This window comes from Scyliorhinus canicula, chromosome 9 (assembly GCF_902713615.1).
Source record: "Scyliorhinus canicula chromosome 9, sScyCan1.1, whole genome shotgun sequence".
NCBI classification, from domain to species: domain Eukaryota; kingdom Metazoa; phylum Chordata; class Chondrichthyes; order Carcharhiniformes; family Scyliorhinidae; genus Scyliorhinus; species Scyliorhinus canicula.
Genome location: NC_052154.1, coordinates 15,897,772 through 15,914,474, shown reverse-complemented (window position 1 = coordinate 15,914,474; position 16,703 = coordinate 15,897,772).

Here is a 16,703-nt window from a genome sequence, read left to right as displayed (position 1 = left end):
CCTGCAGTGTGGGGAAAGGCGATCCTACACCGGGGGGGGGGGCCTCCGATGGGGTCTGGCCCGCGATCGGCGGGCCGGCCTCTCCCCTCCGGGCCTACTTTGTTGCGCGACCGACCCCTGAACACCGACGCCATGTTGAGTCCGGGCCGGCGCGCAGAAGAAGTCCCCCACGCATGCGCAGGTTGGCGCGGCCCAACTGCGCATGCGCAGCGCCGGGAAGAGAGGCTGGAGCGGCATGAACCGCTCCAATGCCATGTTGGCCCCCTGTGGGGGACGGAATCGGTCGTACCCGGGCCCGTTTCGCGCCGTCGTGAAATGCGACGGCGTTCACGACGGCGCGAACACTTGGTCTCCATTTTGGAGAATCGCCCCCTATGTTATTATTTTATTATAAATGGAGTTACAATTTGAAGGCTATTCTCCTAAGACTTGTCAGGAGAATATGAACGCTTGAAGAAATATCAAAAATTGCAAGGCTGACATTGTTGCTGCATATCGAGGCGAGGGCAGGTGGGTGAGAGTGGCGGGAGGAGGGGGTGTTGAAAGAGGGGAGAATAGCAGGCCCCACTGGAAAATGTAGACGTTTCACATTTTAAAAAATTGGTGAATTTTTGGCATTTTTAATGTATCTGTTTATTTCAAACAGCAAACATCTCATTTGCCTCAAAATTCTCCTGATGGTCTTTCTCCCAGATACAACCTTCCTGTTCCACCAAACTGGGAGCTAGCATTCCCACACATTACATCCTATTTAAAACTCCACTCTTGCAGAGATGCATTTTGTGTTGATCAAACATAATCTGACACTCTCTCTCTCAAGAAAACTAGAGCAGATAGGAAATAAGAGAAGTAGGCCACTTGGCTTGTTGGATCTGCTCCTTCAGGCAAACAGATCATGGCTGATGATCTACCTCTACTCCACTTTTGCCCAATTTCTCCATATCGCTTAATGTCATTAGACTTCAGAAATCTATCAATTTCTGTCTTGAACAGGTTCAATGGTTGACTTTCCACAGTCCTCTGGGGTAGATAATTAATTCCAAAGATTCATCGTCCTCCGAGTGAAGTAATTCTTCCTAACCTGTGACCTAAATGACCTGCCCCTTATTCTGAAACTATAGCCGCGATTGTTCGGCTTCGCCCGCTACAAGAATCGTCCCGGACGGGACGGGGATCATTTAAATGTCCATTGACCTTGGAGAGATTTCCAGTCTCGTGGCGGGTGTGGCCGAAACCACCCCCCACCCTTTACCCCCACTTCTAGACTCACAGGCTTGGAGAAACCGCCTATCCATGCCCACTCTGTCATGCCCTGTAAGAATTTTGTAACTTTCAACGAGATCACCCCTCATTCTTTGAAACTCTTGAGAATACAGGCCGAGACTCCTCAATCTCTCCTCATAGCACCATCCCGCCAGCCCAGGGATTAATCTGCTGAACCTCCGTTGCACTCCCTCCATGACAAGTACATCCTTCCCTAGATAAGGAGGCCAAAACTGTACATAATACTCCAGGTGCAGTTTTACCACAACTTTATACAATTGCAGCAAGACATCTTTATTCCTTTTATCAAATTTTCTTGCAATAAAGGCCAACATACTACTTGCCTTAATTGCTTGCTGCACCTCCATGGTAGGTTTTAGTGACTCAAGAAAAAGAGCACCCAGGTTCCTTTGGACATCAAAACCTCCCAACCCCTCACCATTTAAATACTCTGCCTTCCTGTTTTTTCTACCAATGTGAATAACCACCCACTTATTCATATTATATTTCATCTGTCATGTTCTTGCCCATTCACTTAGCCTGCCCAAATTTCCTTCAGGCCTCCTCAACTCACATGGACACAAAAAATATTGTGTCATCGACAAATATCAACATCTTTGGTGTTACCATTTGCCAAAAACTGAACTGAGTATATAAATACTGTGGCTATAAGAGCAGTTAAGAGGCTGGGAATTCTGCAGAGTAGCTCACCTCCTCACTCCCCAAAGCCCGTCCAGGAAATAAAATCTGCAAGACGCAAGTCAGGAGTGTGATGGAACACTCTCCACTTGCCTGGATGAGTGCAGCTCCAACAACACCCAAGAAGCTCAACACCATCCAGGATAAAGCAGCCCACTTTATTGATACCTTCATCCGCCACGTTCAATATCCACATTTTCCACTAACGATGCGCAGCAGCAACTGTGAAATGCAATGAAAATCGCTTATTGTCACAAGTAGGCTTCCAATGAAGTTACTGTGAAAAGCCCCTAGTCGCCACATTCCGGCGCCTGTTCGGGGAGGCTGGTACGGGAATTGAACCGTGCTGCTGGCCTGCCTTGGTTTGCTTACAAGATGTATTGAAGAAACTCACTAAGTCTCATAGATTCATAGAATTTACAGTGCAGAAGGAGGCCATTCGGCCCATCGAGTCTGCACCGGCTCTTGGAAAGAGCACCCTACCCAAGGTCAACACCGCCACCCTATCCCCATAACCCAGCAACCCCACCCAACACTAAGGGCAATTTTGGACACTAAGGGCAATTTATCATGGCCAATCCACCTAACCTGCACATCTTTGGACTGTGGGAGGACTGTGGACTCCTTTGACAGAACCTTCCAAACCCGTGACCTGTACCACCTGGAAGAACAAGGGCACAGTGGTTAGCACTGCTGCCTCACAGCGCCAGGGACCCAGGTTTGATTCCAGCCTTGGGTGACTGGACAGAGTTTGCACATTGACCCGGTGCGGGTTTCCTCCAGGTGCTTTGGTTTCCCCCCACAGTCCTAAGATGTGCAGTTTAGGTGGATTGGCTATGCTAAAAATGTCCCCACAGTGTCCAAAGATGTGCAGGTTAGGTGGGGATGGGGGGGGGGGGCCTAGGTAGGGTGTCCTTTTGGAGGGCCAGTGCAGACCTTGATGGGCCACATAGCCTCCTTCTGCACTGTAGGGATTCTGTGGCAGATGTATGTGAACGCCACCCCCTGCAAGTTCCCGTCCAAAGCACACATTCTGACTTGGAACCATATCCACATTCCTTCACTGTCACTGGGTCAAAATCATGGAACTCCAAATCATTCATCTAGATAGTGAATAGCTGTAGCCCCAGCTCTCATGCTTTCCCAATAACATTAGCAACAACCTAAATACAAAACGGTTTGGTGTAAAAAGTTTTGCTCAGACCCCATTTAGAGTAATGTATTCAATTCTGGGCACTGCGCCTCAGGAGGGATTAGTCTTGGAGGATTGCGGCGGGGTTCGCCAGAATGATCCTGGGCTAAAAGGTTGAAATTATGAGGGCAGATTCAGTTCAGATTTGTATCCTCGTCTTGAATGTAATTAAGGGGTAATTTAATTGAGGCATTTCAAAATGCTTAATAAATGGGGTCGATTAGTGTAACTATATCCTCTGGTGTGAGAGTCCAGAACGAGGAAGGCATAACCTTGAACAAACAATTCAAAATTTCCAATGGAAATGCACACTGTTGAGAAAGGAAAACGACAGACTTGGTCCAGAAGATATTAGATTAAATGAAGAGGATTATAATGTGCTGCCAACGAGGCTTGAGAATGTTTTAGAAACCAAATAAATGGATGAAAGGGGAAAATATTGAAATAGAGTAAACAGGAAATTTTTTAAAATGTTGGATCTTTTATAAACAGGTTTTAATAAAAGGACGAGTAGCAGCAAAAGTATGCAATTTTACCACAGAGGCGGGGGTGGGAGAAATTACACTGTGGAATAAGCAAACAGCAGAGGCATTAAACAAATATTCTGTACCTGTTTTCACCAGAGAAGACAAAGAATATCAGAAATAGCGAGGAGCCAAAGGGGTAACAAGAGTAATGAACCTGCAAGTAACAAAAAACTAATGAGACTCAAATTGGACAAATTTCCAGAACTCGATGATGGCCTCCACCCTAGGGTTCGAAGAGGTGGCTGCAGAGATGGTGCATGCATTGGCTTTCGATCATCCAAAGTTCCAGAACAGACCCAGTGAATTGGAAATTAGTAAACACAACACCTCTATTCAAGGAAGGAGGGAGAGAGAAAAAAAAGGGGAGGGGAGACAGTTTTCCGTGCCCATTGAGGTGTCTTTCTCAGTGGCCTGTCCTTGGCCAGCAGCGGGATCTTCTGGTTCCTTCGCTGTCAATGGGATTTCCCATGGAAACCCCCCCCCCCCCGCTGCCAGGAAACCATGGAGGGAGTTGTCACCGTCGGCAGGACCGGAATATCCCGATGGCGAGAATGGACCCCCCCCCCCCCAATGAAACTACAAACCAGTTAACCTGATATCAGTCGTCAGAAAAATGTTGAAATCCATCAACCACGATTTTACGGAATGGTGGAGTCAGCTTGATGGGCCAAATGGCTTAACCCTGTATTCCGACATGAGCTAGTGTTTGGGCGGGTAAGATTCCACGGATTCGCAGGATGTTTTTTGCAGAGGGATAGGCAGTCATGTGTTTGCCTTCGCGCAATCTATTATTTTATTATTGGGTGGGGAATATTGAGAGAGTGCGGGGGTAGTACAGGGGGAAGGAGTCTGGGTAGGGGCGGATGGAGGGAGGTGCCTATAGACTCCAGTTTGAGAGCCTTCATTATGGGTCCTCTGTTCTCTCCAGTCCAATGGTGGTGGTGGCTACCTTGAGGAATATGGAGAAGTTGAGGCCACATTTTAAGCTGGGTGCTTTGTCATTATTGGCCCCATCTGTGAGAATCATCATTTTATTCCGGCGACCTTGGACCCACTATTTGGGATGTGGAGCGAGGAGAGGTTGTAGCGGTTTGTAGATTTGTTTATAGATGCGAAGTTCACGGATTTTGAGGCTTGGGTGGGCAAGTACTGGCTTTCGAGAGCTAATCTATTTTGGTATTATTCGATACTCGCCTTTGAACAATGGACAGGGGCGGGTCAGGCTGATGGGGCAGGGCCCGGTGGTATGCTGATGGTGGATAAGAAGGGTGGGGGGGGGTGAGAGACCCCCAGTTAGGATAATCACGTGGAACATGAGGGGGCTAGGAGGTGAGGTCAAGGGTGCTTGCGCATCTTAAAAGTTTGAAAGCCGATGTAGCAATGCTGCAGGAGACTTACTTGAGGGTGAAGGACCAGGTGAGACTTAAAAAGGGCTGGGTTAGCCAAGTGTTTCACTCTGGATTTGATGGAAGGGCTCGAGGGGTAGCGGTGTTGGTCAGCAAAAGGGTACGCTTCCAGATTGAGAAGGTGGTGGCAGATCAGGGGGGTAGATTGGTGATTGTGGCCGGGGCGCTGGACGGGAGATTAGTGGCGCTGTTAAATGTATACGGTCCCAACTGGGACGATGTGGGATTCGCGAGGAAGGTGTTTGGGGCCATTCCCGACTTGGACACACATGAGCTAATTGTGGGGGGGGGGGGGGGGGGGGGGGGGGGGCTGGAACTTGATACAGGAGCCAAGGTTGGACAGATCACGGCCGCACTCGCTGGTCCCATCAGGGGGGGCGAAGGCGCTGGCTGGGCAAATGGCGGAAATGGGAGGGGTGGACCGTTGGAGGTTCCTGCACCCAAGGGAATGGGAGTATTCGATTTTCTCAGCAGTCCACAAGGTAGACTCGCGGATCAACTTTTTTGTGATGGGAACGGCTTTGCTGGCTGGGGTTATGGGGTCGGAATACTCGGCAACTGCAGTGTCAGATCACGCTCCGCATTGGGTGGATATGGTGCTGGAGAAGGGGGTAGCGCAGAGGCTGGGGTGGAAACTGGATGTGGGACTTTTGGGGGACCAAGGGTTCCGTGAGAAAATTGGAACGGTAATTAAGGAATATGTAGGTTTCAACTGTATGGGTGAGGTGTCGAAGGAGCTGTCTGGGAGGCTCTAAAGGCGGTGGTGAGGGGTGAGGTAATTTTGTTTAAGGCCAGGGTGTACAAAGAGGAGAGGTTGAAGCGGCAGGGGCTAATAGATGAGATGTTGGAGGTTGATAGGAGTTATGCAGAAGATGGGGACCCAGTGAAGCAGGAAAAGAGGAAGGAACTACAGGCGAGCTTCGACCGACTGTCCACTAGGAAGGCGGTGTGCCAACTGAGCAAGCAAGGGGTGCAGTTTATGAGCATGGATATAAGTATGTTAGCAGGTCAGCTCCGGAGGGAAGCAGCGGCAAGGAAAATTCTTCAGGTGAGGGATAGGGCAGGGAAGTTGGTGGTGGCCCCGGAGCTGATTAACAAGGTTTTTGAGGAGTTTTATGAGAAGTTGTATAGGTCAGAGCCACCCAGGGGAATTTCTAGATGGGTTGGAGTACCCGAGGCTAGGGGAGGGGGACAGGGCTACATTAGAAGGAGCAATACTGGAGCAGGAGATAAAGGATGCGATTGAGAGGATGCAATCGGGGAAGGTGGCAGGGCCGGATGGGTTTCCGGTAGAATATTATAAAAAATTAAGGATAAGTTGGCACCCCTGATGTTGGGGATGTTTGAAGAGGAGACAGGGAAGGGAATGTGCCACAAACCTTGGGGCAGGCATCGATTTCACTGTTTCTAAAAAAAGATAAGGATCCGACGGAGTGTGGGTCGTATAGGCCCATATCACTTCTGAATGTGGACGCAAAAGTGTTGGCAAATGTATTGGCCGGTAGGCTGGAGGAGTGCCTCACGCAGGTGACAAAGGCGATTGAGCCTTTGGCCATTGCATTAAGACGTTCGGGAGCATGGAAAGGAATAGTGAGGGCGGGAGATAGAGCATAGAGTGCCCTTATATGCCGACGACTTGCTGCTGTATGTGTCGGAACCGAGTGTCTAGATCGGGGGAATATTGGAGCTAGTGCAAGTATTTGGGTCTTTCTCGGGGTACAAGCTGAACCTAGACAAGAGTGAGTATTTTGTGGTGCTCGGCCGGAGGTGGGGGCAGGGGTGGGGGAGCTGCCATTCCATAGGGCAGGGACTCACTTTAGGTATCTGGGGGAGAAGGTTGCCTGGGAATGGGGGAGGCTTCGCAGATACAACATCACTAGTTTGGTGAGGAGAGTGAAAGCCGATCTGGCGAGGTGGGGTGGTCTCCCTCTGTCACTGGCAGGTCGGGTACAGGTGGTTAAAATTAATGTTTTTTTTCAATGCCGACCAATTTTCCTGCCAAAGGCTTTTTTCAGGGAGATAGAGGGAAAGATTACCTCATTCATATGGGGAGGGAAGGTGGCCAGAGTGCAAAAAGTGCTGCTACAGAGGGGAAGGCAGGCAGGGGGTTTGGGTTTCCTGAACCTGATGTATTACTACTGGGCGGCGAATGTGGAGAAGGTGCGGATCTGGGTCAGAGGGGTTGATTCCCAGTGGATCAGAATGGAGGAGAGTCTGTGCAGGGGGTCAGGACTGAAAGCACTAGCAACAGCGCCGCTCCCGATAGCTCCGGGGAAATACTCAGGGAGTCCGGTAATAATAGCTTCATTGAAAATCTGGAGGCAGTTTCGCCAACACTTCGGGCTGGGGGCAGGGTCAAAGGAAATGCTGATTCGGGGAAACCGCAGATTTGAGCCAGGGAGGTGGGATGGAAATTTCCGGAAATGGGACGAGAAGGGGATTAAGACACTAAAAGATTTGTTTCTTAGGGGTCAGTTTGCAGGATTGAAGGAGCTGGAAGCGAAGTATGGGCTGGAGCAGGGAGAAATGTTTAGATACATGCAGGTTCGAGATTTTGACAGAAAGGAGATAGAGTTTCCCAGAGGAGCCGGCCTCAACATTGCTGGAGAAGGTGCTGACGACAAGGGGACTGGAGAAGGGGGTAGTTTCATCGGTGTACGGAGCTATTTTGGAAGAGGATAAGGCACCACTGGAAGGGATCAAAGCGAGGTGGGAGGAAGAGTTGGGAGAGGTTACAGAGGAGGGGGTCTGGTGTGAGGTGCTCTGGAGAGTAATTGCCTCCACGACACGTGCAAGGTTGGGGCTGATACAGCTGAAGGTAGTATACAGAGCACACCTCACGAGGGCGAGGATGAGCTGAGTCTTTGAAGGAGTAGATGTGTGTGAGCGTTGGGGGGGGGGGCTCTAATCACGTTCATATGTTTCGGTCCTGTACAGAGCTAGAGGATTATTGGAAGGAGGTTTTTAGGGTAGTCTCCAAGGTGGTGCATGTGAAACTGGACCCGGGTCCCCGGGAGGCCATATTCGGGGTGTCAGACCAGCCAGGGTTAGAAACGGGTGCGGAGGCGGATATTGTAGACTTTGCCTCGTTGATCGTCGAAGGCGGATCCTGTTGGGATGAAGAGCAGCCTCTCCACCCTGTGCCCTGGCGTAGCGGGGGGACCTGTGGGAATTCTTGACTCTTGAGAAGGTTAAGTTTGCCCTGAGGGGTAGGACAGAAGGGTTCTACAATTCATGGGCATTGTTTATTATGCACTTTCAAGAACTGGATAACATCAAACATTAGTTGGGGGTGATGGGTGGGAGGGCTGGGGGGAGGGGGTCTGTGTGTGTTGATGGCGACTATGGGTGATTCCTGATTCCTTTTTGTCAGTTTATGTAAACATGCGGACTAATGTTTGGGGGTTGGTGGGGGAACGGGATCTTTGTTATTGTTATGGGGATTGACATATTTGTTGCTGATTATTGTTTATTGTTGGTGGGTGTAAATTTTGGGAGAAAATGTGAAAAAGGAGAATAAAAATATTTTTTTAAAAAGGTACTCGCCTTTGTGCACAAGGAGATTTCTTCCTTCCCCTTGCTGCCCCTGCCTCGTTGGTGAATAGGGTTCTTTCAGTGGTGGATGTAGAAGGGAAGATGCTGGACAGTTAAAGTCGTCTCGTATTGATGGACCAGGTTCTGCTGGATGGAGTTAAGAGGAAGTGGGAGGGGCATCTTGGCCAGGTGTTTGGGAGGAGGAGGTGTGGTGCGAGGCTCTACACAGTCAACTCCCTCATGCACTAGGCTCAGCCTTATTCAATTTAAAATGGTTCACAGGGCACATCTGACTGGGGCACGGATGAATGGCTTTGTCTCAGAAGTAGATGATGGGTGCGAACAGTGTTCTAGGGGTCTGGAGCACCATGAGCACATGTTCTGGTTTTGTTCTGAGCTTTTGGGTCACCGGGATAATGTCGGGTATTCTTGGGGTTGAGTTGGGGCCTTGCCCTTTGGTGACTATATTTGGGGTTTCAGATTTGCCAGAGCTGCAGCCGGGGCGAAGGCAGATGCCCTGGTCACCGTTAGAGGGGGGGGGGGGGGGGTTGGTTTTTCTTCTTTTGGGGTTTTGGTTGTGGGGGGGGGGGGGGGGGTTGAAATATTATAATTGTTGTTTGGATATGGTTGTGATAGTATTTTAAAATACACTGTCTATAATGCATTACATTTTTTATATATACCCCAAATGCTATTTGTGCATTGTTCCGAACTATGTCTGAAGCCGTATCCTTCTGCCACCTCGATGGAGCTTCATTAACTCATCATACACAGAACAACATAGGAGCAGGAGTATGCGATTCGAACCTGCTCTGCCACCATTCACTAAGATCTGACGTTGGGTGTGCCTCAACTCCTCTTTCCTGTCTACCCCCACCACATAACCCTCAACTCCCTTCTCTGTCAAAAAATCTGCCCAGTGCTGCTTTGAAAAAATCAATGGCCCAGCCTCCACTGCTCTCCGGGGCAGAGAATTCCACACATGAGCAACCCTCGTGTAAAAGTTCTCCCCATCCCCGTTATAAAAGGAAGGCATCTTATTTTTAAACTGTGTTCCTTAGTTCATGTCTCTCCCCACAAGAGGGAGCATCCTCCATTTATCCACCCGATCAAGTCCCTTCAGGTTCTTATGTTTCAATAAGATCCTTTCTTCTAAATTCCTATGGATAGAGGCCGAACCTTTCTTCATAGGACAAGCCCTTCATCCCAGATATGAGTTGAGTGAACCTTTTCTGTTTTACATCAAACACGATTATATTGATTTCAAGTACGACTACCAAACCATAGACGGCACTCCAGATGTGATCTCACTAACGCTGTTAATGACTGTAGCAAAGCGTCTCTGCTTTTGTAGTCCATTCCTTTTGCAATAAATGACAACATTCCATTTGCCTTCCTAATCACTCGCTCCACCCTCAAACTAACTGTGATTCACGTACCAGGATCCCTCGACCACCAAACTTTTGCGATCTTTCAATTTAAGTAAATTGCTTTTCCATTCTTTCTGCGACAGTGGACAAGTACACCTTTTTCCATATTTTACTCATTTACCAAACTTATGCCCATTCATTTGACCCACGTCCCTTTGCAGACTCTCGCTCTCCTCTCGACAACTTACTTTCCTACCCATTTTAAGGTCATTTGCAAATTTAGTTCCATTACATTCAGTCTTCATCCAAATCATTCACGTAGTCTGTTAATAGTGGAGACCCTAGCAGTGATCCCTGTGTCACTCCACTAGGTCCAGCTTGCCAACCCAAAAATACCTATTTATCCTTCTCTCTGCCTTTTGTTATTGCACCAATTCTTTTTCCATGTGCAGGTACCTCTGATTGGCACCATATCAGTTACCTTTTGGAAACCACAAGGACACATCAACAGGTTCCCTTTATTCACTTCGCTTGTTACTCCCTCAAAAATTCTAATATTAAACAAGATTTAATTTGCACAATGCTATGTTGTCTCTGATTGATCCAATGATGATTAATCTCCTTAATAATCGATTCATCAATTTCCCTGACAGATGGCAAGCTAACTGGTCTGTAATTTCCTCTTTCCCTTTGTCTCTCACCTTTCTTGGATGTTAAATTAGCCAATTCCTATCCACTGGGACCCTTCCAGGATCTAAGGAATTTTGGAAGACACCAGTTGATCTACTATCTTTAGAGCCACTTGTTGGTCGTTCTGGGTGAGTGTGCTTAACACTCAATTTGGCTCTGTTTCTTTACTTAGCTCTGGAGTCGCCATGTATCGTTAAGATACCGCCACAAGTTCAAGGTGAAGTTCAAAGCAATAAAACCATACACCAATTAGTAAGTTCAAACAACTGAGTTTATTATAATACAATTATAATAACTACCCATGCACACGCTAAAAGGATTAAGCTATTCCTACCGCTAAATAAACTAATACTTATCTCGAAGGAACTGCCGGGTCAGGGAACAAGGCCTCTTGCTCTGCTCTGGTCTGCAGACTTCAGGTTGGTATAAGTTAAAAGGGGTCAGGAGTGTCTATCTCTGGTAGCGATCGTTGTGAGACACTTACTTGCTGGCGGCTGCTGTCCGAACCTCTCTCTCTCTCTCCTTCAGGGTCTTCTTGGCAAAAGCTGGTCGAGGTGCTGGTCCACGGAGCAGTGCTGGTCAAGGAGAGAGGAGGGCTGGATAAGAAGACTGAACCATGTGTGGAACCTGTCTTTTATAGGTCCCAGGGATCCACGCCCCTTTGGGCGGACTCCCTTACCTGCTTGGAATCGATTGGGTCTCTTCCCAATCGATATGTTTGAATCCCCCCAATACTGAGGCTGTTCCTTAGCTACTGGGCGGGCTCTCAGGCTCTTTGTTTTTGAACCTTGCTGGTGCCTGAGTGTCTGGTATCCTTTACAATGTTGCAGTTGCTTCCCCATTTGTGTCCATTGTCTCTGGAATTGTTCCATTAACATGTAAACTATCCCGGAGATTGCCTCATTAGTATGCAGAATGTTCGTTTCGGTGCTGTCTGCTTTCTTAGCAGACAGAATCCACACCTGCTAGGTGCAGCCTGCTGGCGCTGCAAACATTGTCCATTTTATCCTATATGCTTTGCGTTCCTCCATTTTGTATTCAGGGAATGGCCAACTTCGGTGGCTACACACTTCTCTTAAAACGATAAGATGCAACCATCTGGCTCTGGGGGGATTTACCAGCCTTTAGGTCCAACAGTCTTTCCAGCACCTTTTTCCTAACGATGATGATTGCTTTAAAATTCCTCCCTCGTGTTCACCTTTTGATTTTCAAGCACCTTTGAGTTTTCTAAGTCTTCTAGAGCAGGCATTTTCAAAGTATGGGGTGTGACCCGTGGGTGGGTCGCAGAACCATCCATTGCGGCATTCCCGATGGCGTGAATTGAGGCGCAACGGCCACAGCAGCCACTTTTAAAAATGCCGGCTGTGGGAGCATGATACAAATGTCTAAAATGTTTGCTGTCTCAAATCAGAATTATGTGGAGATGGCAGTGTTGAGCACAGGAAGCAGTCTTACAACACCAGGTTAATGTTCAACAGGTTTGTTTCAAATACTAGCTTTCGGAGCACTGCTCCTTCCCTCAGGTGAATAAAGAGGTCGATTCCAGAAACATATATAATATATATATATGTTTCTGGAACCTACCTCTTCACTCACGCGAGGAAGGAGCAGTGCTCCGAAAGCTAGTGATTTGAAACAAACCTGTTGGACTTTAGCTGGTGTTGTAAGACTTCTTACTCTACTCAAATCAGAATGAAATTGGAACCGTACTTTTCCACAGGCTTGAATTTGTCCAATAACCTGACCAATAGGCTAGAAAGGTGGCTGGAAAGCGTGTAATCTAATTCATCTTTCAGTCAGTAGGAGAGCTGCAATTGATCTCACAGTAGTTTCCACATTTGGAATAGTTAGAGACCCCTCTTGAAGTACGTAAATGATGACAAACAATCCCAGGTGTGGGCCCACCTGCAAGAAGCCACTGTTGTCGGATAAACTTCAAAACTTGCCCGAGCGATTGCTCTGCTGAAATTAACTGAAAGCAACTGTTACCTGAAGGAAGTATACTCCAGAAAGAGATTAACACCTCCAGAAAGACTGTTGCCAAGGAGGGCAAAAGAAACACAATTTAGAACCATACTGCAAGACCTCCAGGCAAGGCTGAAGATTTCACAAACATTCAACCCAACCTCTTAGAAACGTGACCTGATCATTTTACACACATATTAATCAGGTCAAAGTTTCAGTGAACAAGCGGTTTTAAGTCAAGGTAGAAAATGGTCCTAAAAAACAAAACTTCAGAATCTGGAAGGAATTTATATAGCGTTTGTCATGATAACCGGACATTTCAAATACTTTGCAGCCAATTACTTTCTTTTTGAAGTGTAATGCAAGAAAAGTGGCAAAGTACACCCGACATATTCCTGCAAACAGCAATATCATGACCACACAATCTTTCCTTTCTGATGTTGATTGAGGGACAAATATTGGCCTGGTCAGTTCTACAATTCAGGTTTTGAAAATGTAGTTCCGGTCTTTAAACACATGTGCCTAACTGCAAACTAGATTTCCTAAGCCACACCCTAAAGTTTTTCTCCAATTGCTGAATGCATTGTAGGAAAAAGTATTCAGTTGCCTCAGTTCAATTTGCCAGTGGCCATGGGTAACACACGCAAACTTCTACTCGTTTTCTTCTGCATTTTAGAAATCACCGAGGTTGACTTTGTAACCAAATTCAATTAGTGCAACTCAAAACTGCATGACAAACTACACGACACAGCAAATCATGCCTACAGCAACAAAAGTGATTCAGATGTGCTGCTCATATCCGAGAAGGAACTGATCTTTATTATGTAACTTTGCATAATCTTGACCAGCATCCTCATGCACAAAACATCCACTGATACTATACACTGGGAAAATAATTTAATGCACAATATTCCAGCTTATTGGAGTACAATAAAATAGATCTCATGTTTAGCATCAACTTAAAGAAATGCTCATTCACATGACAAAATATATTTAACACTGAAAAAAAAACAACCTTTTGGCACAGTATTTTACATGCATGGATATATTTGAGACATTTACAGTTAAACAGGATTCTCAATGCATCTTGTACAGCCAAAGGAGAAATGTTACCACAGAAGTGAGTGCAAGTACACTTGTCAAGGTCACATCGAGCAGCGTTTGTCAAACACATTTTGTCACACAAACCCTTTTTTGTTTTGTGCAAATGCAGCTGAAATTCATGAACCATACAGCTTTTTGTTTGGGTGTTAGTGTCAAATTAATGAAGCAAAACAAAAAAAAACTCAAACAGGAACTTTAGTGAAATCTTGTCAGTAATCAAAAAACAAATTCAAGCTTGGCGGCATTTTCTGTGTGCCAATTTTATCGCTGCCTCTCCAAAGGGCACCAACTCCCATTCCATAAACGTCAGAAGCCTTCCAACAGTCCATCTCTGTATGAGAGCTTAGAGTATTTTAACAATGACCATGCAAACCAGATCCCGTCTTTACCCAACCCGAGCAGTAATCAGCAGCATGAACAGTGGTCGCTTTCTCTCCTTCCCAACCCAAGGATACCAAAACTGGTGGTGTCACGTCTAACCCGAAAACCTGACAGGTGGGTAAAAGTGCCACATGACATGAAACAAAAGATAATCGAAGAACAGCGAAACTCATCAATTGACGGAAAATTTTAAGTAGCATAGTTCACCGACCAAAAATGAAAGTCACAGCGCCACTTATTCCATCTCTGAACAATCGTGGACTTTGGCAATCTTAAACCAAACAATCCTTTTACATTCCAAGTAAGGATATGGAAGAACACTTAATAACTACTATTTATATACACAGTAAAACAGAAAAAACACAAAAAATACTGCAATTGACTTATCTATATAAAGTTTACTTCTGTAAAAGAATAGTGCAAAGCCTGGAACATGAAGTATGTTAGCATTAAGAATAAGGACCTCAAGCTTTACAATGCAAATTACTTCACTTTCTTCATTCATTATACGTGACTTGGAAGCAACCCATTATAGCAATGAGTGCATGAGATGCATTAGTGAGGACAGAGCAGGTCTAGCCTATAACACTCAAGTACAAATGCACAGGATACTCCTCAGTAATACAGAAGTCCTGAAAGTCTACATTGCAGAAATTACTCCAAGTGGTCGCTGAAATGCCTGTTAATGCGGTCACATTTTCTGCAGCTGTTAACAAAGGCCAACAATTCCAATCAATGTGCAAAGGTTTCTTTTGAAACTCTATTCATATGCTTGAAAAGAAGGATTTAATTCAGTGCCATTGATTCCAATGAAATGGGTAGAAAATGCTAACACAGCTGCACTATTTGCCACACCAAATTTCAGTAAATCACTGGTGACCATAATCAACTGGATTGGGGGAAAATACTGAGCGGTTCATCAGGGGACAGCAGTTTAAACTTAATGATGCAACCATGAATACAGTGCAAAAAAGTAATAGTGTCAAAAGCGGTGTAGTGGAGCATTAAGAGTGCAGACTGGAGTACTGTTTTATCTGAAGCAAACTGGTACCAATGATAAGTAGGCTAATTTAGTAACAGTAGTATAACTCTGAATATTAAAAGAACATTTGAAAACAGTTAATTCCAGAGGTCACAGATGTTGGAGCTTGCCATTTACTTTGAAATCAAACTACTGGTGAGAACAAATTACAAACTAATTCAGCACAAGGAGGAAGGAAGTCTGTCTGAAAATATTGTAGCACATCAAATGCAGGATGAATCTCGAAACATAAATACACACTTCAAAAATGATGAGAGATATGTGCAGGCATACTTGTCAGTGCTGTGTGGAGCCACTGTTTCCTTTTAATTAAAAAAAATATAGAAACTGAACTATTACAGAGACACAAAACTATAATGGGACACTGAAAAGCAGCAATGTAGCACTAATACGGGCAATGTCATCAAGTGCCCAGTTCAGTTTTTGGTCTGAACAAGTAAATGCCACATTTATGAAATGACTGAAATACACATCAACCAGAGAGAGCCCTTGGGAGCGAGCAAAATGTAGGAAACGGGAAAATATAACAAGTTATATAATAAGTCAGGACTTGCATTAGAGTTGCTCTATCATCACACTTCATTAATGAAATAAAAAAAGTTAAATGAGCTTCAGAAATTATGCTAATGTTCCAATTTGAGCCATGCACTTTGAAACAGTCATTCCAAGACACTGCCTTGGGTGGTGTTTACCAATTCTTCCAACCGGGAAGTGCCCAAGTCTAGCAGAGTTATTGCTGTTGCCGCCTTGAAAGGGCTCTTTATGCCTCATACTCAAAGACTGCACCAGACAGGACAGTTAAGGCTCAACTAACTAAATTAAGCCTCAAAAAGGACTTATTCTTCCCTCCGGCAAGGTATCTAATGGTTCCCAAGCACCTGTGAAGCCAGGAATGATGAGTGCAAATTAATTTTGATCATAGTTTGCAAAAATAGAAGCTTAACCTCCAAATTTTGGATGGGAGAATCGAACAGAACCAGACTTGTGCAGGCACTTATAAATGGGCCGCAGACATGATGAGGCAGGGTGATTTGCAAAATTCTTTGCAACTCTCCTCACTTGGTGGGATAAACTCATCATGTTTTCCCACAATACGAGATATATATTTCATCCTACAGAATATAAAAAAATATATATAATGGTGATTTACTCGTTGCTTAGAATCACCAATTCTGGACACCTACTCCGACGAGTTACTTGCAATTCAGTACTTTATCTCCCAATGTGGGCATGTTGTCCGGTTTCCAGAGGCAGGCTTTTGGTTATACTAGAATTCCATTAAACTTGCCAGTGGCCGAAAAAAAACAAACACGAGAGATTCTAAATAAGAGCGTCCACCGGGTGTCTGGAATACACAAATGTAGAAGTCGAGGAACTGGAAGATTAAAATTAAACATCGTTCTCGAGATTCAGGCAAAAAAGATTCAGCCACTAGATGTAGCAGACAAAAAGTTCTCCTGTCTCTTGGAAGATGTAGCAGACAAAATGTTCTCCTTTCTCTTTGAGGCAAATTCCATTTAGGCTAACCTT